Genomic DNA, 26267 nt, shown 5'->3' with positions numbered 1-26267 from the left:
TATTATTCTTTGCTATTTCACATATAGTTCTCTTTGAATCCACATTTTCAGAACCATCTGTCATCCTATCAGGAGTGTAAAAATGCTTAGGAAACCCAGATCACCCTTTCATTGTCTGTTTCTGCACCAGACATTGTGACCTTAGCAGTGAAAAATAATAAGTCTATAAGGGAAATACACAGCACAGTATTTTCTCCCAATGATTTGACGTCCTTCTAGCTCTCAATGGAGTCTATGAAAGTGCTCGATGGTCAGAAGCACAAGATAAATATAGCAAACTTCCAAAAGTAATGAGCTCTACAATACCAGAGGTATTCAAATAGAGACCTATTGGTCCTTTGTAAGGAGTACTGTATGGTGGTCACTACTTCCTTGACTAAAATGTCACATGCCCTTTTCTGGCTGAACTGCAAATTTTTAAAAACTTTTTAACTCTGTTTTTTGTTCTTGATTTACAAGTTCAACCTGGCTAAAAGCTGCCAGCAATATCCATGCCACTGATTGAATACTACGCTGTCTTGAAATTTCCTCCACCAGACTAATTAGCCCATCATTTTTAAATTCAGCCTCACACAAAGTCTTGAGACATGGGCAAAATATAGATAAGTTTTGCCAAATATAACATGAGTTATAGTAGAATTCCCATTTGAAAGCTCATGAGTACAGTCTACATTCCTATTGTCATTCTTATCTTTTCAACTCCCATAAGAATTACCTGGTAAGCTCATCTTATAATATTCTAAAGCTTTTCTATCCTGTGTTTCCAAACTTTTCTAAACTCCTAGAAACCATCTCCTAGAGCTTCTGAACTACATGGTTAGGTTAGCCACAGCTACAACCCTACTTCTGGGACCAGTTCCTCCTTTAGTCAAATTTGTGTCACCTACAACCAAAACACCTGATAAGAACAATTTAAAGGAGGGAAAGTTTATTTTGGACTTATGTTTCCAGATGTTCAGCCCATACATGGTTGTCTCTATGGTTCTGGGTGCTAGGTAATGCAGAATATCAATGCAGCAAGGATCCACAGGAGGAAAGCTGCCCAGCTCATGGTAAGGTCAGGAAGCAGAGAATTCAAAGAAGGGGTCACAGGGCAAATGCACCCTTCCAGGACATACCCTCCATGACCAACTTCACTAGATCCATCCCACCCACCTACAGTTTTATCACATAGTCCATTCAAACTAAGATGGACTGATTAGGTTAGAGCTTTCACAATCCAATCAGTTTACCCCTGAACACTTCTGCATCAACACAGGAAATTCTGGGGGGATACCTCATTTGCAAACCATAACATGGGCATTGCACATTATCTAAAGTATTTGTCCAGGATCTCTGCAGTATGAAATTTACCATCATGTAGAGATATGCTGTGAAGTTTTCCTTACCTTTCTGTATCCATAGATAAGGAAACATGCTCCATATAAACCAACATTGAAGTACCATTGTTTATCCTCTTTCCAAATATAGAATTCATGAGTATTGTTATGTTCAACCTCAAAATGTCTACTCTTCTGATTTAAAGTATAAATGAGTACTCTTCAGTCATAATGAATTTGTGATTTCTGGAAGGTGGTGGCTTAACAATGAGCAATAACAGAGCTATCACCTTCTGTATCAGATATTTACGAACAGAATTAAACAAGAAACAAAATATTTCCTGGGATACTAAAAGGGGCAACTCTGAAAAGTGAGGTCCAGATTGGAAGCTAAGGGAAAACAAATTTATAAGTTGTAAAATAAAAAAGAAAAAGTCCAGAGTACATCAAGTTTTGCCCAAGGCCACCCTCATACTTTCAAAAGTATTTCTAAATCATAGAAAATGTTTTCTCATATAAATCATACTCTAGGGAAAAAAAGTAGAGTCTGGAAGAAAATGAGAAAACTCCTTGTTGGTAACCCTGCCCATTCTAAAAGAAGGACCCTTGTACTCAAGTTCAAAAGGGAGGAAAATAAAAACAGAACTATTATCATTTCCACACATCCAGGAAAGGATCTGGTTTATAGGCTTGGATGTGTGGTTCAGAACCAGATTTTCATTTTCTTTTATCTGTGTTAATTCATAAATGTCAGTCTGCAAGGTCATCAAAATGAAAAATAACGGTCCAGAAATCAGTACCAGGAGACCCGGGAGAAAAGTGGTGTATTCAGCATCCTGGAGGCTGAGCAGAGAGGCTCCTTTCTTCCTGAAATAAGGGCCAGAACCAAGGTGGTCCTTAGCAGGCTGGGATCAAGAGGAGGCAAGGATGACTCACAGAGTCCCAGAGAAGAAAGTGAGAACCCCAGGATTCAAAGTTGCCATTCTATACTGAGAGTGTTTCTGGAGGGAAGCTCAGGGTGATGGGGAAGAGATCTGTCAGGGCAGCAGCAGGACAGCCGGAACTGCATTCACATTTGAGATGGGAGAGACAGCATGGGACAGCAGCAAAACCCAGCAAACCAGACTGGAGTTCTAATTCCTCCTCGACTTTGTGGTCCAGGTTGATTCTACTTTCCAAACCACTGCTTTCATCTGCAAATGTGAAACAATTGTCCAAACTTAATTTTTTTGGCATTTGACTAGGATGAAGTAAATAAAGAACAATGCCTGAAACAGACACTAGTATGGCAACATGTAAATCAATGGATGTGTAACTGATGTGATTCTGCAATCTGTGTATGGGGTGAAGGTGGGAGTTCATAACCCACTTGAATCAAAGTGTGGAATATGATATGTCAAGAAATTTGTAATGTTTTGAACAACCCACAATAAAAAATAAAAAAAAAATAATAAAAAATAAATGTATACACCGATTAACAGGGTTATAAATAAATAACACAACAAACAATGTAAATTAAAAAAGTAAGTAATTATAAAAAAAAAGAACAATGCCTGATACCATATGAGTTGTCAGTAAAATTATCATTATTAGCATAATGTTTATAACGTATGTCATCTAAATTTATTATTGGGAGAGATTGCCCTTGAGAATAGCTGCTCTTTCTATTTTTGTATCTTCAAATCAGAATCTTAGCAGTAGTCTTGCTGAATGTGTTAACTTAATCAGAACGTTGAGGTCCTCAGTCAGTGGCCGTCATGAATCTGGTAGCCCATTCAGAGGCAAAAGAGCCTGAAGAGGCTTCTCTGACATCAAGACCCTGGACATGACAGCTTCCACAGAGAAGCTCTTAGACTGATTTTTTCAGCTCATCATCTAAACCCACCACTAGTATCTAAAACTCTTAGAAACTCCAGGCATGTCAGAACCCTCCACATACATAGAGAGTTAATCAGCAGCCCAAAACCAACGGGGAAAATAAATAAATATTGGTCATCACTAGATCAGTTTGATACAGTTGCATCAGTCTGTTCTGCCCTGCCCTTTTATCTTCACAGGGGAAATGACTTCCCTTAGGAAGAGCCTAAGGGAAGTTATACAACCATCTCTTCTTGAGCAACCCAAATCCCTTTCCCAGGCCTTCTCCCTCCAGGTAGCGAGTTTCCAGGCCTTGCATGGACCTAGAGTCCATTTCCGTCCATTGTGATCCCATTATTTTCAGTATCCACATTGTTCCTTTGGAACTTGATCATATTCACTTAACTTTCCTGATGCAGAGAAGTATTCTTGAGCACTGCGCACCCCAGACTGTCTCTGCTGAGATGAACAACACATTGAGCCTATTTGCAAGGATCTCAAAATCTAGATCAGTGCTGTCCAAAGGATATGGCTTATGAGTCACAAAAGTAATTATCAATTTTTGCACAAAAGTGAAATAAGCCAGTCCTCAAAAACAGAGGCCAGATGTTCTTTCTGATATGTGTATGGTAATCTACATAAGAAGTGAGGGAGGGAAGAGAAGAAGTTCCTTGGATTAGACAAAGGGGTATGAAGTGAAGGGAGGGGAAATGGGAATAGGAAAGACAGTGGAATGAATTGGACATAACATTCTGATGTTCATAGATGAACAAACATGTAACTTCACATCATGTTCAGCTATAAGAATGGGATCCTAATTAGAACATGTTTTAATCCATGTATATATAATATGTCAAAATACATTCAACTGTCATGTATATCTAAAAAAAGAAAAGAAGAAAACATAAATTGTCAAGCAAACCCATTTACAAAAAGTTAAAAAGAAAACAATTAATTTAAATCATATTTGATTTAACCCAATCTATATTTAATTTCAATATGCAATCATTCTACATTGTTTTTTACACCAAGGCTTTGAAATCCACTGTGTGATTTTTACATTTCCAGCACATCTCAGTTTGAATGAGTCATATTTCAGGTGCTCAACAGCCACATGTTGATAATGGCTACCTTATTGGAGATCCCAAGTATATATGGAAAATAAATAAGTAAATCCATAAATACAGTAGATATGGAAGGTACATTGGGTGTTTGGAGAGGGCAGATCATGGGTCCCTAATTTAGCATAGAGTATCCGAGCACATGTGCACATGTGCACATGTGTTAATATCTTCTTTCGGGCACTTGCCTATGTACAGTAGAATGAGTTGAAAGGAGTTCATCAGAAAGAGTTCCCAGAATTTAGTTGTTATTAATTTTAGCAGCATCTTTATTGAGCTAGAATTCATAAACCCTACAATTCACGCTTCCCAAAGGTTTTAATATTTAAACTCATTCATGAAGTGTGACTTCATTTTTTGGACAAGTATTTTCAGAAGCACAGGTATCCAAGTAAGTGTTACATGTGACAGAAAATTAGTTTTTTATGGTGATAAAATGAGGGCATAAAGCACATCAAGAGATGGGGCTAAGAAAAGCTTGAAACATCTTCTAAATCTTTTGAAGTTTATTGTTAAGACAATAAAAATCTATCAAAGTTGCTTAATTGTAATGTGGCCAGAGTAAATCAAAAACCTTGTGTTGGAACTAGAGGAGTAAAGCTTACAGGCACGAGGGCCTGTCTACTGACAGCTTGATTTATTTTGAGGAAGGGGTTGATATTTAGTCTGTCTTGTATTTTAGCATATGGTAGATTTTGGTGTTGTATCAAACAGCATGAGGGCTTCCCAAGGGCAGTGATCGTTTGTTATGATATTTTTGTTCAGTGTTCTTGGTCATTCTAATTCCTTCAGATGTTTTTCAGCTGTAATCTGCACTGTGACCAGAACAGGAGAATCTTAATTCATACCATCTTCTGATGACAAAAGACAAGCAAGTTTGTAATTTAACAAATGCGGTCAAACCTGACCTTTTGCGATGAACAACAAACATCCTGTAGACTGAAATTTAGCTCTAGGGACTTGCCAGGGACATTGGATAATATGATACATTGATTCTGCCCCTAAAGTACTGGACATGCCATTTCAAAATGGGTACCCCAAACCTTCCATAAAAGATAATTATGGAGTTCTTCCTTCAGAGATGGTAAGATAATTAAAATGACATCTCACAAAGAGTCGCGGCTTGTCAAGCTGGGATCTAGCTTCATAAAATGATGAATTATAGGAAGAGTTACTCAGGACCCGCCAGATGGAAGCTGTCATCTGATGCTTTTACCATTGTGGAAGAGCTGCCTAACGGAAGAAATGCAGGGAGCACATGGTGGAAATGTAAGCCAGGATCCAACTCAAGCCCCAGCCTCTGAGAAATGGCAATACAAGTCCCTGGGATACTAAGCCATGTAAACAAACAATCGCATTAACATGCTACCTCGCACACGCAGGCCTGATGCCCGTGTGAGCCTGTGACATGCTCTCCTCTTGCCTCATTTGTGAGTTACTGTTTAAAATAATCAGGAGAATCAGTTGTTTGGGTAATCTCTTGAATAGTCTAATACTTGTCATGACTAGTTGAAACCTCTTCTGTTTATCTCTGCGTACACAGGAGAGGCAGCAAGCAAGAGTGGGTTTGCTTGCCGGCTTTGTGGTTACCAGCTAGGGGAACATGGGAAAGGCCCGGTTTTCTCCCAGACCATCAGTTTCCCCATTTGGAAAACAGAGCATTCACATCTGAATATTCCTCTAAGACCTCATAATGACCTCCTGAGATTTATGGGGAAGATCATCCAGTCATGCCAAGTGACCCCAGAGGATCTGATCCAAGAGATAAGACGTTTATTCTTAATGTAAATGTTGATTGGATCTGTGTGACATGGTTTTAGATAATCCCTAAGGTTTATCTCCCTTTCTAGAAAGCCATTTCAGTGTGTACCATTTCCCTTAATGAAGGGTAATTGTTCAAAGAAATTCTCTTCAGGAAACTGACCCTCGACATCTCTGAGGTATGCATTTTAGGTAAGATTGATTCAACCCCAACTTCAGTGGTAAATTTTGATATCCATGCTAATCAGGGAGGCCCAATTACCTGGCCACATGGCTGATTTAGAAATGGACATACAACCAAGTGTGTCCCAATGAGATGCAAATGGGCATGCTTTGGGGGACATTCGGGACAAAAGCTTCTCACTCTTTTTTTTAATATTTATTTTTTAGGTGTAAATGGACACGACACAGTGCCTTTATTTTTATGTGGTGCTGAGGACAGGACCCAGGTCCTCCCCCCCCCCCCCCGTGCTAGGCAAGTACTCTACCATCGAGCCACAATCCCAGCCCCCAAAGCTTCTCACTCTTTAAAGGGAGCTAGTTATAGTGAAATTCTTTGTATCACTGTTTATGGAAAAAAAAAACATGCAGACCTAGAAATCTGATCATTCTATCCTTTTTATATTTTAAAATGGTAACAAAAAGATAGAAGGAAAGACAAAACGGGACTTAAATAATAATATGGAGCTACTAGAGTGAGCTATTCAAACTTGTCCTACTTTTGAACTTTTTAATATAGCAATCAATAAATTTGCCTTCATTATGTAAACCAGTCTGATTTATTTCTGTTACTTACATCCAAATTGTCCAACAAGTCTGGTGATGACCACATAATACCTGAGTATCCTTTTCTGCTTTCCAAACCCCATGGCCCCACATATCTTCTGTGTTAGGAAATCAGTTCTGTGGACAGATTCCAGACACTTGGGCAAGTCTCTTCAAGTTAAACAGAACCCTATTTTTCTTTGTGTGGAAAAGGCAAACTTAGGTAGATAAAATGTTGACGCAATATCACAACTTATTTCCAGACAACTCAATCTGTGGGACTCAAATTAGCATCTTAGGCAAAACTGAAGCTTGGTTATTGGTAATTGTCTAACAATGTACACAAAGTGGGATTATTCCTGATCTGAGTAATAAGGAACTTTAAATCAGATGATTTACAGTCATTCCAAAAGACGACTTCCCCGAGAGACCAGTTTATGACCACATGAAGCATTACATCAGGGTAGCCAGACCCAGAGATTTCACACGTGACGTCGTGGTATTTTATTTATTAATGGCTGACTGTCTTAAAAAATATAAGAAAGCATTCCAATTCCATGTTCTGCGGCTCACAGCCTGAGTTTGAATTCCAGCTTTTCCAAGGCTGCCATGCATCCTCAAGTGAACTCACGCAGAATCCCACAGTGCTGATTCCTTTTTCCCTCTTGCAAGATGAGGATAACAGAATTCCCTCTCTCACAGGGTCTTAGGGAAAGTTAAATGAATTATCAATTCAAATCCTTAGAACGCTGCAGCACAATATGAGCTTTCAGTCAATGTAGTTATTCTTAGTGATATTTTAGAAAATATCCAAATTTTATATGGTGACTTCTTGCCATAAATGATCTGAGACACTGTCCTGGGAATTTTGTAGATCAAGGCATGGTATATACCCACAACAACTCTGAGCAGGGATGTGCTGAATCCCATCTTCCATAAGAATATACTGAGTCTCAAGTTTTACCATCTGTAGGTGGTGAAGACCAAGGCAGGATTGGAACTCTACTCATCTACGGCTTAAACTATACACATTCTTTTTATTTGCCTATTCTCATTGGAGAGCTTTTCAGTCTCCATGTTCCTTTGGGCTGGCCAAAGACGTGCCTGGTTTTATCTGCTCTCTAGGATTAGTTCTCCTCTACCTGTTTCCTGCTTCAGGCTTACCATATCCCGATTTTGATACTATGGTGATCACAACACACAGAAGACAACTGTTCTCACCGTTGGAGCACCCACACAAGGCACTGTGTGAATCATTTGTTTAGGTAGATTATTCGATCAGCTAACAGAAGTCAAACCTTAATTTAAAATTAATTAATGACTCCTCCCTGCCCTCAGAATACAGTTCATTAGCTCATTCAGTCTTTCAGCAAAGATGTACCAACATTCCAAATACCGTGCTCATTCAGATTTCTTGGACAACCTACAAGATTGTCAAGATTTACCCTTTGTTTGCTTTCCCACCCTCAATTCTTTTTTTAATTTTTTTTACCATTTTTATTATTATTTTTACATGACAGCAGAGTATATTTTGAAATATTATACATGCATAGAATAACTTGTTCCAATTAGGATCCTGTTGTTGAGGTTGTACATGGTATGGAGTTACATTGGTCATGGTATTTCTGTATGAGGACTGGAAAGATATGCACAATTCGTTCCACTGTCTTTCCTATTATGCCCCCTGCCCTTCATTCCCCTTTGCCTAGTATAATGAGCTTCTATTCTTCCCTCCCTACCCTTCCTTGTTGTTGGTTAGCATCTACATATCAGAGAGAACATCTGGCCTTTGGTTTTTCGGGACTGGATTATTTCACTTAGCATGCTATTCTCCAGTTCCATCCATTTACTAGCAAATGCCATAATTTCATTCTTCTTTATGGTTGAATAATACTCCAGTGTGTGTGTGTGTGTGTGTGTGCGTGTGTGTGTGTGTGTGTGTGATATTTTCTTTATCCATTTATCTATTTTACAGCACCCAGGTTGGTTCCATAGCTTGGCTGTTGTGAATTGAGCTGCTATAAACATTCAAGTGGCTGCCTCACTGTCATATGCTGATTTTAAATCCTGTGGATATAAACCCAGGCGTGAGATAACAGGGTCAAAGTTTTCTAAGGAATCTCCATACTGCTTTACAGAGTGGTTGCACCAATTTGCAGTCCCACCAGCAATGTATGAGTGTACCTTTCCCCCCACATCCTTGCCAACATTTATTGTTGCTTGTATTCTTGATAATTGCCATTCCAAGTGGGGTGAAATACAAACTCAGTATAGTTTTGATTTGCATTTCTCTAATTGCTAGATATTTTGAACACTTTTTAATATTTTTTTGATGATTTGTATTTCTTCTGTGAGGTGTCTCTTCAGTTCCTATACCAATTTATTGAGTGGGTTATTTGTTTTTTTGGTGTTACGTTTTTTGAGTTCTTTGTTTATCCTGGAGATTACAGCTGATTAAATCTGAGATGCTAATGGTAAAGACTTTCTCTCTTGTTGTAGGCTCTCTGTTCACATTCTTGACTGTTTCCTTTGTTGTAAAAGAGCCATTTAGTTTGAATCCATCCCACTCATTGATTCTTGATTTTACTTCTTGTGTTCTAGGGATCTTATTGGGGAATTCTGTTCCTAAGCCACCTGGTGAAGAGTTGGGCCTACTCTTTCTTCTAGTAGGCACAGAGTCGTCTCTGGTCTAATGCCCAAGTCCTTGATCCACTTCAAGTTAAGTTGTGTGTAAGGTGAGAGACAGAGGTTCAATTTCATTCCACTACATATGGATTTCCAATTTTCCAACCACCATCTCATCTTGAAGAGACCATCTTTTCTCCAATGTATGTTTTGGATGCCTTTTTCTAGTATGAGATAACTGTATTTATATGGGTTTGACTCTGTGTCTTCTAATCTGTTCCATTGGTCTTCATGTCTGTTTTGGTGTCGATACCATGACATTTTTTTTTTACTGTAGCTCTGTAGTATAACTTAAGGTCTGATATCGGGATGTCTCCTGTGTTATTTTTCCCTCTAAGTATTGTTTTGGCTATTCTGGACCTCTTATTTTTCCAAATGAATTTCATGGCTACTTTTTCTATTTCTATGAAGAATGTCATTGGAATTTTAATGGGAATTGCATTAAGTCTGTATAGGATTTTTGGTAGTATGGCCATGGTGACAATATTAATTCTGCCTATCCAAAAGTATGGGAGACCTTTCTATCTTCTAAAGTCTTCTTCAATTTCTTTCTTTAGTGTTCTGTAGTTTTCATTGTAGAGTGTTTCACCTATATTGTTAGATTTATTCCCCAATTTTTTTTGAGGCTATTATGAATGGGATAGATTTCCTGATTTCTCTTTCAGCTGATTTGTCATTGGTGTATAGGAATACAACTGATTTGTGGGTGTTAAAATTCCTGTTACTTTGAATTTGTTCAGGAGTTCTAGAAGCTTTCTGGTGGAGTTTTTTGGTTCTTAGAAATATAGACTCATGTCATCAGTAAATAGGGATAGTTTGAGCTCTTCTTTTCCTATTTGTATCCCTTTATATTTCTTTTTTTTTTTCTCTAATTGTTCTGGTGAGTATTCCCAGGACTATGTTGAATAGAAATCCACCCTCAGTTCTTGCTGCAGCCAACTTCATGCGCCAGACTGAATGCATGAAGCATTCTTGGCCTTCTCTGTGTGTGCCATCCTTCTGTTTTTCCCCAAGCTCATGAATGCTGTTATATATCTGGCAGAAATGCACCTGAAAACTATGCCCTCTGTCCTGGCTCTCATCTACTGTCCACACCTCAGTTTAGATAACACATTCCATGACTGTCTTCACTGAAATATATTCTGGTCCCTAAGAGAAGGTAGAAACCTTGCTTGTATGCCCTGGCCCTGTTCCATGCCACCATTCTATTGGCTACAATCTGTCAAAATTCCCTGCCTTTTTATCTTATTCTCCACTGGAAGATAATTCTCAAAATAGCAGAGATGGTGACTAATTTATATCCAAATCCTTAGCATTTGATACAGTGCTTAGTATACTATGTGAGCTCAATACACATCTGATTAATGAAAGAGTCCGCTGTGTGGTCTTCGCATCCATGAGGATGGAGACGGGAGGAAGACAAGATGCTCCTGGAAGTCACCATATTCTTCTCATCACAGAGCCTGAAAGGTGTTGCAAAGATAAAAATGTTTCAAAATATACTAAAACTCAATCGACTTAAACCAAATCCTTGATCTTTGAGTGCTGAACTTGATAACACCATAATTCTTTAGTCTTAAACTTCCTAAGAAAGTATGTTCTCAGTCGTAAACTCTTGAAGAAGACTTGGGTTAGAGGAAAATAACCCGTCTCTCTGACCAACCCATATCAACAAAGAACATGGAAACTTGAAATGGGGAGGGAAAAAAATCAGTGTTAAAGGAGATGAATTGGAAGAACAGCTGAAGTTTCCCAAAACACTCATGAGCCGAATAATGCTTTTTAAAAGCTCTCTACTGGAAATACTTCCCAAATATAAATGTTTAGGGACAGTCAAAAGTCTAACACCACAGTCAAGTCTGCCTGTGACCCCAAAATTTCAATTTCTTTTGGTTTCAGTGAATCAAGTCTACACCATTTAATCGAGTATCTACTATGTACCCAAGTATTTGCATCCTTGGACCCTTAGGTTGAGCTAGATGCTTAGTGCATTTAATAATTTTTAATTTTTTTTTCCTTACAGCAATATGTCATGTCATATTAGCATTTTCCTCACTGGATGGAAGAGAAGCTTGAGGCATAAAGAGACTCAGTGGCTCACATCTGGATTTGAACTCAGTCGTCTGACTCCAGAGCCTGCCCTCCCAGCCAGCCTGCCACACGTTCCTGTGTATTACCCTGCTTAACTCTCACAACTGCTTTAGCACACAGGTGCCTTGATAGTCTTTTTTATAAATGAAGAAATGGCTCTAATTTATAAATTCAGACAAAAATTTATAAAACGATAGCTCCACAGAGGCAAGCGCTGTGTCTTTTTATTCCCCCTCTGCTATAAGTTTAGCTCCCAGGGCAGTGACTGCCACATCTCAGACATCCCACGTGCCTTCACTTCACTGTTTCGCGCTCTCTGCTTTCACCCCCACCAATACCCCTCCAGTCCTCACTCGCTGGATCTATAATACAGCGCCTCGTCACGGGTCAGGATTTCATTTAAGAGCAAGCAAACCACAGCCCAAACCTCATGGGGGTATCTAAATGTAAATTTTCAGAAGGAAATAAAAAGAATAATAGATAATTTACACACACACACACACACACACAGTATTACATGATTCCAGAAAGTTCTAGGTTTGGAGACATCTAACAAATTATTGGAATCTTGCTCTTTTTCACTCAAAGTGAAAAATACAGCTGGTTGGTTTCTTTTGTGTGTGTTTTGTTTTTGCTTTTGTTCTGTAAATGCAACAATTGTAATTTTTTTTTTCTTTAGAGAAATGAGGGAGAGGGCAAGAAAGTAGGAAAGTGGTGGGGGTGGGGTGGCATCAGGATGAATCCTATCTTCAAAATGTAGACTTCCATGAGGCCAAGGTTGTCATTGAGGAAATGTGTGTGTCAGGAATTCCCTCAACCAAGGCCAAGTCTGGAAATTCAGTTACTCCTCTCCTACAGGGACATACAAAGCCCCACTCTTTTAGTAAAGAGCCCTTCTGTGAAAAACCACAGCCCATTCCTGCTATTTCTAAGAAAAGCTCCCTTTTAAAATTAGAGACTAAGTAGTCTCCACTGAGAATCCTCCCCCATATCATAAAACTAACACCTCAGCCCTGACAAGGAAGGAAGTGGCTTCATGGTCAGGTGAACGATAGAGCTATCTTCCCAGAAGAGTGATTTCTCTACTCTGCCCGGAGGGCGGGGGAAGCCCTGCAGACATAGTGACCCTAGAGAGGTACTTCGAATCCCAGAAGTTTTATAGTCCTAAGAAGAGTGTCCCCTGATGGCACAGTCCCAGGTACCTCATGAGGGGAATAAAGGAGGCATAGAAAACACATCTTTTGAGGGTGTTACACCCTGGAGTATCCCAGAGCTACTAAAAGAAGCCCTTCCTCCCAACTCCCAGCAAGGAAGTTGGACAACTAGAATGTATTAAGTTATGATATATATTGGACTTTATGCTAGACACTCTATGTGCCAATTTATTTAGCACCCACTACAGATGCACAAGATAAATGGTTTTGCTTCATTTGACAGGATACTGAAGCTTGGGGAAGAACTTGCTCACTGTTACGAAGACTGTCATTGGTAGAGCTTGGCCCAGATCCAACTGGCTTCAAAACCCACATCCTCTCCAATGTGCCTTATTTACTCCAAGGACAAAATAGAGTGAGAATCAAGAGTCGGTGTCTGGCTTCAGAATCTATAGAATCTCACAAAGTGAAATACAGCTCAGAGTCTAACTTATGTTAAGTACTTGAAAGGCTGCAGGTGTGTTGAAAGAAGGAATCTGTCTTATTCTCTGCTACCTACTTTCTTAAGTACATTAGCATAGGACCTGGCATGGCATTGGTACCTGGTGAATGTCTGTTCAAGGTTTTAGTCAGCTTTTTCACCACTGTGTCTAAAAGGCCTGACAAGAACAATTTTAGGGTAAGTTTATTTGGCATTCACAGTTTCAGAGAGTCTCACTCAGTCCAGAGAAAACTGACTCTTTTGTTCTGTACTGGAAGAGAGGCAGTCCATCATGGAGGAAAGGTGCAGAGGAGGAGAGCAGCTCACGGCATGGCAATCAGGAAGCAGAGAAAGCTCTGCTCACCAGGGACAAAATATAAACCCTAAAGTCACACCCCCAGTGACTGATCTCCTCCAGCCATACCCTACCTGCCTACAGTAGTCATTTAGTTAATCCATTCAAGTAAATCAATCCACTGATTAGGTAAAGGCTCTCATAACCTGATCATTTCACCTCTGAAAGTTCTTGCATTGTCTAACAAATGAGCTGTGGGGGACACCTCATGTCTAAACCATCACATTCAAATAATAGATGACAACTTCCAACCGTCTTGGCAATTAGCACGGGTTTGCTATCATCTACAGAGGCAAGCAGGAAAACCACCTCATGCTATAGCTGCGTTGTTCTCTTCAATCGCATCTTGGCCACGCCTTAAGACCAATTCTGTGCTCCATGCAAAACAAACCATTTGCCGGGCTATTTCTCACCTCCTTAGCTTTTCCTTCTGCTCAGATGTCTCCCTCCAACTGCATTTCCTTCTCCCTAACCACATGTGTCCCTGGCCCACCTGAAAAACACCTGCTCACCTTTCAGAGTCCCGATTAAGCTTCCTCTCCTCTTTATAAATATTTTCTGAAACTCGTTCTCTGGTAAAATTGACAATCCCAACCTCTGTCCACCAAGGTACCCTACTACAAAAAACACTTTAATTATCTTATTTGTTTTTAATTAATATTAATTAATTTCTCATGGGACAATGGGATTAAAAGCAGTGTCCAGGTATGACTTTTTTTCTGTCTACAGATAGATAAGCCTAGGGCCCCAAATGCAATATGTGTTCAAACAAATGGACCTAGTTCATCCATTTATAAGTACTAATTGGCAACCTGCCATATGCCAGGGATTGTACAGAGGCTGGGGAGACCAGGGAAAACCAGTCCAGGTAGGTGCATGCATTTAGGTATTAGTCAATTAATCACTCAGAGATACCCAATTAAGATTGACAGGTACCAAGAGATGGATGAAGAGAGGGTGTGACACCGTGAAGGAGCCAAGAAAGCCTCCCTGAGACAGCAACGTGTGAAGTGAAATGGGAAATGCAAGTAAAAGCTGGCAGGCAGGGTGGTGCGGGACAGGGGATCTGAATAATCCCCAGCGCCCAGGATGCTGTGCTCTTCCCTAATATGCTCTGGGATTCTCTGTGTCTCCCTTTCCCCATCGGCACCACTGGGAATAATCTTGATCTTAATGTTTGGTTTTTGAGAATGAAATGAGAATATGTATTCGATGTTCCTGCACCATCCTTGGCATACAATCCTTGCCTGGTAAGTGTGGGGACTCCCTAATCATCCCCCTGATGCCTCCAGTTATTTTCCTGATAACAGCAGGAGAGAGAACATCTGGCTGCTCAATGGGATACCACAGGGAATTGGTTTTCATGGAGAAAAAACAAACTCAAATATTCCCTCCAAGTTATGAGCATGGTTGACCCCTCTTTGAAAGTTTCTAGATCCTCTGGACTTATATTGGATTAAGATTCAGGAGAACTGAAATTTAGACTTCAGTTCTGCTACAGACACAGATAAGTCCAGAGGCTGAACCTGATGATGAATGGTGCCTGTTGCACATTGAGCTCTCTCCTTCTTTCTTTCCTCTTTCTTTTTTCCTTTCTTCCTTCCTTCTTCCCTCCCTCCCTCCCTTCCTTCATCCTCTGATCTTTCCTTCCTTCCTTTTCCCTCAATTTTGCCTATTTAGTACTATATCAGCAGTACCTACTCTGGGCCAGGTGCTGGGCTAGGTACTGAGAACTCAGGGAAGATGAGCTTAACCATGCCCTAACCCTTCAGGAGCTCACAGACTCACAGGGAGGATAGACAGGAAGCATAGCTATAGAGTTACAGTTGGGAACACTGCAGCAATGAAGGGTGACTATGGAAACACATAACAGGGATCTGACCTTGGCTGGTAAGTTAGGGAAGTCATATTTCAAGTTTACCCTAAGGGTGAGTAGGAGTTAACCATGATAAGGATTGGGGGAAAAAACCTTTCTAGGATAAGGGAATAGTATTTGAAAAGAAAATCAAGGGAAGAAAATGCTCTTTTAGAGAAGCTAAAAATTTGATTGGAGGACAGGTGAGTCCAGGAGGAGGCTGGGGAAAGAGATGGGGACCTGCTTGTGTTAGACCTAAATGGACACATTAGACAATTTCATGTGGATCCTAGAAGCAAAGAGAGCAGCCTGATACTGAGGCTCCTCCACCTCCTCCTCTTGGACATGATTTTATTTCCCAAAAAAAATAGCAATAATTCATGAAAACCATTTCCTTCTTTTTCCTCTTCTCACCCACTCAAGCCTAGACTGACCCACCCTGGATCCCCCTACCCCCGCCCCAGCCTCCATTAACAGGGCTCAATTGTAAGTTGTCCAAGCTCAAGATGTTTCCCTTGGAACCTGGAGCTGCTGCTGACATTGCCCACCACATCCCTGACCCAGATGTGAATCAACCAGGAATTACTGGTTGAAGGCCATCCCTGGCTGAGCCCCCAGCTGTGCAGTCCCTGTGGGAGAACTGGTACCCTGAAAGCAATCAAGCCTGCCCATCCAGGAACATCTGAGTCAATGGTCACATTCATTAGCCTGCCCACGCCTCCAAGTCTCCTTCTCTCCAGAGATATATGACAGGATACCCATATATGAAGCCATCAGTGGGAAACTGTGGAATGGCTGAGGGTAGGTGGAAAATATCTTTCTTTTTGCAAATTTATGGAAAGCAAATATTGCAGTTCTCCTTCCTCAAGATGCTAAATATAGCAGGAAACAGATCCTCCTTTTAAAACCTACAACAGACATTGATTTTTTTCATAAAGAAAGAATAGCAAAAACACAGGAGACAGGCAGATCTGTTACAATCATCGAGTATTGATTCAAAGACCAATTCTTTGTAGCTGGGTCCAAAACCACCCAGGCAAAGGCAGGCCACCATGTACTCTGAACTCAGAACTTACAATTAACAATGACATGTTCATGGTCGGCACATTCCTCCCTAGGTTCCAAACCCCATCCCGGAGTAGATTCCTTTTCCTCTTTTTTCCTGCACAACAAATCCAGTTCCTGGTGGATTTTTGATCTCTAATCTTAATCCATCCAGAGATAATAGTGCTTTTGATATTGACATAAAATGTTCCATTTTTTACAAAGATCAGTAATATTAATTCATCCCAGGATTTCTCAATCTCAGCATTAATGATGATATCAGCCAAGTAAACCTTTGCTGAAGGGGCTGTCCTGTTTATGGTGGGACATTTGCAGCACCCCTGGCCTCTTCCCAGCAGATGCCAAGAGCACTTCTTCCTCCTCCTACCCAAAAGCTGTGGCGACCACAAGTGTCTCCAGACATTGCCAGTTATCTCCTAGGGCAAAACTTCTCCATGTTGTGGACCATTGGACTAGTCTAAGGCAAAAGTGTTCATATCACCTTCTAGCACCTCGTATAGTAAAGGTCACCCTCTGCTTCTCCCTGCTGGGGCGCTGATCCATATCAATATTGTTCCACTTTCAGGCTTCTAGCTAAATCCAGCAGTGGTCACATTCTATTCAGTCTTTTCCTCTGACAAAGGAAAAGACTGAATAGACTCCCCCACCCCACCCCAGGCTTTTTATTGGCATCCTCTTTCACATTCCTTCTGACTCGCAAGGCCATATGCACAGTGGTTAGAGACACCCTAGACTTTGAAGCAAAGTTGGAATCTCACCTCTTCAATTCAAAAGCTACATGATTGTAAAATGACTTTTTGCTACAGGCCATGTAGCACACCCTTCAAGTCTCATATTTTACAGTAACATGAGAGAGAAAAAAAAGATTATATCTTAATGTTTTCTGGAGAGTGACATACAGTGATGTGAGGAAAACACCTTGTGGGTCTGGAATGTAGTGGTTGTTTAGTGACTCCAAGTTGTCATTCACTGGAATGTTTATTACTGATTATTTGTTTAGCTGCCCATCCCCATTTCTAAGTTTAGTCTTTTTTTTTCCTGGCCTTCTTTCTTTCTTTTTTTCATATATTCTCCCAAAGCTTATTCATGTCTTTATTGGAAATGTGCAACTATCATTAATTTATCATTAACATTCCCCCTGAAGTCTATTTCTCTGTTTTCAAATGTCTAGGAAACGGTTGTCGTTGAATGTCATGGGATATATCAAAACTAGAATATCAAAAAGCAAACAACTCCAAATTTATCAGGGATGACGAAGAGAAAAATCACAGAGGGAAAGGCATAGACATGAACTGTTTAAACACCTCCAACAGGGCCATGGTTCTTAGAAAAACAAGACAGATATCAAATCTCCAGAGGGGCACATTTGGAATTGAATGTGATCTTAGTAGTTTCAAGATACTTTAACTAATGTTGAAGTATCTTGTATCAGGAATCCAGAATGGGAAAGGATTCGATGAGGAATCATCAACCCAGCCAACCAGCATTCACTACTAAAATCTAGTTGCATGTAGCTGTGATTTGGCTATAATTTGAGGGAGACAGTCTCAAAGGAGAGGAGAGAGCAATCTCCATCTCATAGTGGAAAGAGAGTCAGGGAAACTACATTCCAATGGTATCATTAAGGACAGGGTAAGTGGTGACAAATGTGAGAAATTACTGAGATGGTTCAACTGGGAAAAACGGAATTTAAAAGGCGGGATGGACCTAATATCAGTGAGTAGGAATTTCAGAGAGCTCATTTCTGCTGTCTTCCAAAGGATGCCTTCAGATTAGTGGACCGATTAAGTTAAAATGAACTGTTTTAAGATTGCTATTCTCCAGGAATATCAGAGCCCTGGTTGCCAACACCTCCTCAACATCGCCTCAGGAGATGTGAAGTGAGGTTGCAGTTAGAAGACAAAATTTCAAATGGATTTGGTTTTCACCCAAACCCAGACTCTGCCACTCAACAGTTGTGTGGTGTTGGTTAGGGTCTACCTGTCTTAGAGGTAGACTGGCTTCCTAATCTGTTTTAAAACACTATAATGTCTGCTGCCTTGGGATGTCATGGACAAGGCAGTCTAAATTACTTAATCTCCAAGAGCACTTAGCATGGGATGTGGAATGAAGAAGGTACTCTATAGTTGTTAGAAGTGATTTTAATTATATTAGAAGGTATTCCTGCATAGGGTAGAGCTGGACCAGGAAAAGGAATGAAATCAAATCTTCATTAGTGATCCACTTCTTTTAGTCAGCTTTTAGTCATTTTCTCCTGAAAGATCTAACCAGAACAATTTTAGGAGGAAAAGTTTATTTGGGGGCTCACAGTTTCAAAGGTTTCAATCACTAGCCAGCAGGCTCCATTCCTCAGGTATCAAGGAGAGGCAGAACATCATGGTGGAAGAGTGTAGTGGAGGGAAGCAGCTCGCATGGTGTTCAGGAAGCAGGGAGAGAAGCACTCCACTTACCAGATACAAATATATATCTAAAAGCCGTGCCCTCAATGCCCCACTTCTTCCAGTTACCACTCAGTTAATCCCATTAGGTGATTAATTCACTGATTGGGTCAAGGATCTCACAACTCAATCATTTCCCCCTCTGAACCTTCTTGCATTGTCTCACACATGAGCTCATGGGAGACACCTCACATCCAAACCGTAACAGAACCCTCTAGTCTAAAAACCAAGAAGGTGTGATTAAGACATTGAAAACACAGGACCCTGAAAGGTGTGGCAGGCAGAAATCACTCTGTTCTGTTTCCCCATTGCCCATTCTGACACATTCTAAATGTAAGTTATTCCCTGTAAATAAATGTGGTGTAGAGATAGTCCTTTAGTTGCTCCGGTTGCTTTCCAACAACAATTATCCTATGAACCATTTCAGCTCCATGATCAATACGTTCAATCCTGTGGAGTTATGTCAACCTCTACTTTCAGTTTTAGTTCAGTTTCTTCCTCCCAAGGTTAAGCTCATCATGCTTACACTTAGTGGAAACACAGGGACATGGTTGCTTTGCTTTCTCCTCCATTGAGAGATCCTAACTTCTCCCCACTCTTGAGGCTACCTCTGGCGACTCAGGACTGAAGTGGAGACTGAGGAGAGGAAAAGGCCAGGTCTCCCTTGATCAATGCTGATCTAGTCTGATAAGTCTTTTCCTTGGGGCATAATGAGAGATAGCATCTGAGACTGGGTGCAGTGGATGTTCACTCAGGGTATCTCACTGCCAGTCCTCTGCAGGTGGGCTGCCTTCCCCTTTGACCTTGCTCATCTCATTGCTACTCATTCTACTAGTGTCTCAACACCCATCTAGAAGTTCCTCCTGGGGACTAAAACCTCTTTAGGATGACTTCCAACCAACATTTATTTGTGTGTGTGTGATCATCATCCGGACCTTTACAAGAATATATCATTTGCTCCTAGGAACTCTGGGAGAGTGGTGTTTCCATTCAACGCTTCCTCTTCACCTAGCACCAGAATGGAAACAAGAACATTTTTTTTTCCCATTAGGTTTCAATAAGCCATATTCTAGTGTCTATGGCTTTAGGTTTTTGTCTCCTTAAAGCTTTGGTCCCTCAGCCTGAAATGTGTAGACTGAATTTTTGTCTCTTCCCCCACGTGCAAGAGATCACATTCTAACACCTGTTTTCCCATTGACCTGTTCCTCACTTTTAGCATCTTCTCTTCATTCACATTTATATTCTCCAGATGAATATTGGGCTAATGGTCATAAAACTTTTGAATTCATCCATTACAATTTCTACATAAGCCATCTAATACTTTATTCTGGAATATAGGTGAAATTGACACCTTACATTCAATAGGCCACAGATGGTCCCATTTTATTATCTCATTGCAAAAAGCAATCTTGCAAAATGCTATGGTAACCATGCACTGATCTTACAGCGTTGTGTGTTTACTTTCTCTTCTGGTTTATGTGCCTTAGTAGTTTTATATGTCCATGGTTTCTTTTGATTTTTTTTTCTTTTCTTTTTCAGTAATGGTAGTTCTCTCCCTTTCATTTCTAGGGTTGGACTCTCTTGAGTGTTTCTGGAACAGCCAGTCTGGTGGTGATGATTCCCTCAGTTTTTCCTTATCTTAGAAAACCTATTTCTTTTACATTTCTAAAGGATAGCTTTGCTGGGTGCAACATTCTTGGTAGGGTTTTTCTTTTTTTTTTTTTCCAGGACTTTGAGTAATCATGTAATTTTCTCCTGAACTATAACCTGGAAAAAATTGTTCTTGGGCTAATGAACTTTCCCTTATATATGATGAAAGTTTTCTCTTGCTATTTTTAAAATTTCCTCTTTATCTTGGACTTTTAACAATAGATTGTATTTGTGACCCATTGACAATTGTGAAAATTCATGGAAATTGAATGTGCCCTTGAATGACTGCAATGTTAATGAAGGAATCAAAGTTAATTAAGAAAACTCTTGAAAAAAAGGAAAATGGAACACTATATGCTTATTCTAGAGAATACAGCAAAAGCAGTATTAAGAGGAAGATCTTAATAACATCTACATCAAAAAAAAAAAGAGAGAGAGAGAAAGATTGCAAGTAAAAACCTAATGACACAGAAAACCCTAACAGTTCAATAAGGCATAAAAGATAGAATTCGTAGTAAAATATCTCTTATCAAATAAAATTCTAGGACTGGATGGCTTCACTGTAAATTTGATCAAACTTTTAATAGAAACTAACACCAATTATTTTTCAAATGGTTCTAAAAATATTTAAAAGGAGAGAAACCAACCAAACTCATTTGATGATACCACAATTGTTTTGCTACCCAAACAAGACAATGATGCAATGATCAAACATAAAACTACAAACCAATACCCCTGATGAACATAAACACAAAAACTATCAACAAAATACTAGCAAACCCAAGCCAGCAGCTTATCCAAAAATTATACACCAGGATCAAATGCGATTTCTCCCAAGGGATGCAAGGATGTTCGCCATATGCAAATTAATGAAGGTAATACATCACATCAACAGGATGAAGGAAAAACGCAAAATACTGTGATCTTCTCAAATAATGGAGAAAATGTGTTCAATAAAATTCAACATACCCTCATAATTTAAAAAATAAGTAAATAATTAGGAATAAAACACAATAAAGGCTATATATAAAAAGCCCATAGCTAACATTATCCTGAATTTGAAAAAGCTGAAGGTGTTTCCTCTAAGATCTGAAACACCTCTTTCACACTCCTCACTCAATGTATAATTGGAAGTCTTGGCCAGTCCAATAAGACTATAGAAACAAAAATATCCAAGTAGGAAAGGAGAAAGTCAAGTTATCCTCTTTTTCTGAAGATTCCCTGGTTTTATTATAGAAAACAGACTCCACTAAAGATAGATGAATTAGGTTTATTTACTTGATTATGTTAAATAGTCCTTCCATCCTTAGGATGAAATCAACTTTACCATGATGCAAAATCTTAATGTGTTTTTGAGTATGAATTGTTAATGATTTATTAAGGATTTTTGTATTCATGTTCCTCAGGGATTATGGTCTGTAGTTTTCCTTTCTCAAATTACCATTATCCAGATTTGGTATCAGAGTGATACTGGTTTCATAGAATCAATCTGGGAACGTCCTCCCCTTTTCTATTTTAGGAAATAATTTGAGGAACATTGGCATTAGTTCTTCTTTAAAGTAGTATTCAGCTGAGAATCCATCTCGTTTGGGGCTTTTCTTTGCTGCAAATTTTCTTTTTATTTCTGTTTCTTTTTTTTTAATTTTTTATTGTGGGTTGTTCAAAACATTACAAATTTCTTGACATATCATATTCCACCTTGGGGACTTTTTCTGTGCATAACTTCAAAATTTTTCTTTGATTATTTTCTTGAGCTCTTCTCACCTCCTGTTACCATTTAATTTTTTACCAGAACTCTTGCTTTCCAGATTAGAACTCATTATTTTTTTATGCAAAAGATATATCAAGGTGACTAAAGTCCTCGGGACGATCAGGAAAATTATTTTTTTGAACTCTTCCTCTAGTGATGTGCATTGCTTTTGTTTGCATTTTATCCCTTTGTTCATTCAGTGTCTAAGCATCATTTTGTACTTACTTCTTACTGACGTTTTTAGTATGGTGAAGTATTGACTGAGCCACCTTGGGCCTGTCAAGTCTTGCAGAAGTCAAACAGGAAGTTCTTTGAAGTTGGTATTCATCTTTATTTGAAGTATGTTTTCCAGAACACACTTGATCAAATTTAACATTTCTATTTCTGCAGCCCTATGTCCATTTCTTTCTGTTTTGGGTATTGGGAAAATCGACTCTCACACAAATTGTGCACGTCACAAACCTTCTGAATTAGGACCCCCGGGGACATCATCTTCATTCCATCCTTCACCTTTTTCTTTCCCCTAGACTGAGAGAACAGAGGAGGTGTGGGAACATGGACCTGGTGAGATCATTCAAAAACAAGCACAAAGATCCTGGCTCTAGACCACTGGTTTCCCATAGCATTCTGGGACTGCTTGCATTCTTAGATTGTATTATTTTGATCAATGGATCACTGAATAGTCTTTTCAGAATTGTGATACTCCTCAGAAAATCTGCACCCAATTCCAGGTGCAAAAGGTCATAGTATGTTTTGGGCATCCACCCACCCTCCACACTGCACAGTACTAGGTAGAAATAGATCAAAATTTGTTGTGTGAGGCTGGAACTATTTCTACCTCAGATGAAGATAGAGAAAAATTTATTTCTCCTTGTTTTGTTTTTCTTTTGCATTTTATTGTTTTCGGAATAGTGGTTGAAAGAATCTCTGTCTTTAAATCAATCTTCAAACCAAATTTTCTTCTTTGGGTGCTCATAAGTCCTTATATTGAGAATCAGTCACAATACCCAAGTAATATACATTGTTTTGCTTCCAACTAGACTAAAGTCAGAGTGAGTTTGTAGGAAGGGGTGGAGGCTGCACCTGTTGCAATAGAAGAGAAGATGGAAGTTTGAACTTGCCAACACGGTTCTTAGGGAACAGGTGCCCCAGCTCACCCTTCTGCTTCACTAGAAATCACTGTATTTATTCCACCTCCTTCAGTGAAAGATGATCATTTTGAAAGACATCTCCCCACCCCTGTATTTAAAGCAAGACTTGGAAGAGGAGGAAAATGATCTGCAGTTAGTTCATCCTGCTAATTTTCTTCCTTGCACAAACCCCATTATTCTATCATTTTGAGACTATAAAGTTTCCAGGAGCACAGAAGCCTGACAGCACCCAGCACAAGCCCAGCACACAGCACTGCTCAAACATCAGGAGATCAAGTGACACAATTCCAGGAACTTTGTGTGAAGCAAGCCTCGGTTCTGCAAGCTGACACTTGACTTTCTCCAAAACTGTCCTCTCACTCGCAATAGTTTCTCACTGTAGATTCCATCTTACCAACCAGGCAAAAGGTGGCAGAATCCGGTTTACAATGTTATGCAGGCAGCATCATGTCACACAGGCAAAGTGAGATGGTTTCCTTAGCTAAGAGCTAACAGCTTGTCTTTTCCTTTTCTTTTTTAACATTTTTTCCATTTCTGTTCAAGACTCACTAGTCCAGCCTCACCCAGGCCTGAAGCAAAAATGAAAAATTATGTGAAACTTTAAAATCATTATGGTCACAATCTCCATCCCATTTCTGAAGGCATCCTGTGGAAAATGTGTGTCACCTTTTGGGGGTAAATTCACTTCTTTTTTTTCCCCTCCAAGGTTCTGAAAGAAGCTTTGGGTGGGGCTCCTCCACACCCCAAGTGACACAGTCTGCTATTTTGGAGGCTTTATGCTTAGGGTCTAATTCCAATCAGTTTGCATGCTAACGGAAACTTTGCTACATGGAGTGGCTCAAGGTCAACAAGGAAGGATAGCCTGCCCTTGGCTGGTACAAAGAGCAGGCTGTGCCCTGCTCGAGTTACACCATGAGGTATAGAACGGCAGTTTTCAGCTACACCTGAACCAAAGTTACTCTATTGTGTAAAGCAGGAGTTTGCCATCAGCTACTCCCTTTTTACTTTAGTGCTGAGGCAGAATGATTCTACACCTTCTTTGTACAAGTAGACAACCACTAACTGCCTGGCAAAACCATAAGGGACAAGGGCCACTCTAAGCCGTCTTCCCAAGCTGACACTCTGAAGCTGCCATCATCAGGACCTCAGCCTGGAGGAGATTCCTGCACTTTGACAGCTCAACGCCCTGAGCAAGTGCTTTGGTGCGTTCTTCATCTCATCTGACCGCCTATAGTGTCCCTGCTTTCATATCTCTGCCTCTGCTCTTGGTTCAGTTTCCTGAACCCCTGTGGTGGCCTTAACCCTTTCTTAACCTTATCTCTCTCTGACTCTGTGTGTGTGTGTGTGTGTGTGTGTGTGCAAAGTGTGTGGGGTGTGACTTGAGCATTAAAGATATTAGAAATTAAGACTGGAATAACAGAACTTGTGTTCACCCAGTTTATGACTATCAGGTGATCCACAAGAATTCAGCCAACTGCTACCAATAAAAGTGGAGTAGCCTGTGAATTTATTGTTATTCAATAAATTAGAAAGACACAAACATGCTCAGTCTGTGTTAATGACATGTATTTCACGATAGTATTAAAAGATGACCAATATTTCCAGCTTGGGCATTAAAAACACTGATCAAATCTCCAATCCTGGCTTTATCACTTTCTAGCCATATTGCCTAAGATAAATTCCTTAATTCTAAGAGCTTAACTTCTTAGAGTCAGTGTTACTTTTCCATGGCACAAAGGCTTATCTCTGAGCCTTTATTTTCCTCATCTGTAAAATGGGTTTAATAGAGCCAACATCACACTTACCAGCCATGCATGTTATTAGCAGTTTCTACCACTACAGAAAATACCAAATATGCTAACTGGCATGTGCAAACTCTCTCTCTCTCTCTCTCTCTCTCTCTCTCTCTCTCTCTCTCTCTCTCTCTCACACACACACACACACACACACACACACACACACACAGACCCACCATTATTACTCATGATGCTGGCTGAACCCTCCAGCAAACTTCATGGTATTTAGAACCATAATTTTGCTGTAGATAATAAAAATGGGACACAGGGATGCATGTGACCTGCTTAAGGAGGCACAGTCTGGAAGTAAAGCTGAGGAGCTCATGTAAGAGCTCCAATTCTAACTCTAAAACCAGCTCTTAAATGCTGCTCTTATTCATTTCATGTCACCCTCCCAAGATATTCCAAGGTTTCCTTCCAAGCCAAACCAAAGTCCCCCAAATGCTCTTATAATAAAGGGACATTGCAAGATGAACTCCATATTAACCAAGTCACTGGATGTCTCCTTGGCCTTGGATGTCATTAGCACAGAATCTTGACTCATTTCTCCCTCTGTGAAGGATCTCTGACTCCCTGTGTTCCCAAGTTCAGACAGTTGGTCCCATTCTCTTCTTTTGTTCCACTGTTTTTTGGTGGGGTTTTTTTGTTGTTGTTGTTTGTGTGTGTGTGTGTGTGTGTGTGTGTTTGCCAGTTTTTGTCTTGATTAGGACTTCTAACTTGGAGCATACTGTTTTTATGCATCTGTCTCTACTCTTTAAGCCTGTTCCTGAGAGCAAGGCACACCTTTCCCTCCTCTCTTCCTTTACAGGAGCATCACTGTAAGTACTCACTGTCTCTTTAATCAAAACTAAGGAGGATGAATGATGAAGCCTGAGTTAGGTGTCCAGGAAGAGAAGGTGCCAGGAAAGTAAGGGGAATTGGAAGGAAGGCAGGAGGCCATGGAAGGACTGAGGATCCAGGACAGTTCCCGCCA

Source organism: Marmota monax, unplaced genomic scaffold, assembly GCF_021218885.2.
Source record: "Marmota monax isolate L192 unplaced genomic scaffold, Marmota_monax_Labrador192_F-V1.1 WCK01_AAM20220418_F8-fsc00020, whole genome shotgun sequence".
Classification (NCBI taxonomy): Eukaryota; Metazoa; Chordata; class Mammalia; order Rodentia; family Sciuridae; genus Marmota; species Marmota monax.
The sequence above is the reverse complement of the archived record's forward strand: the minus strand, read 5'-3'. Positions refer to the sequence as shown.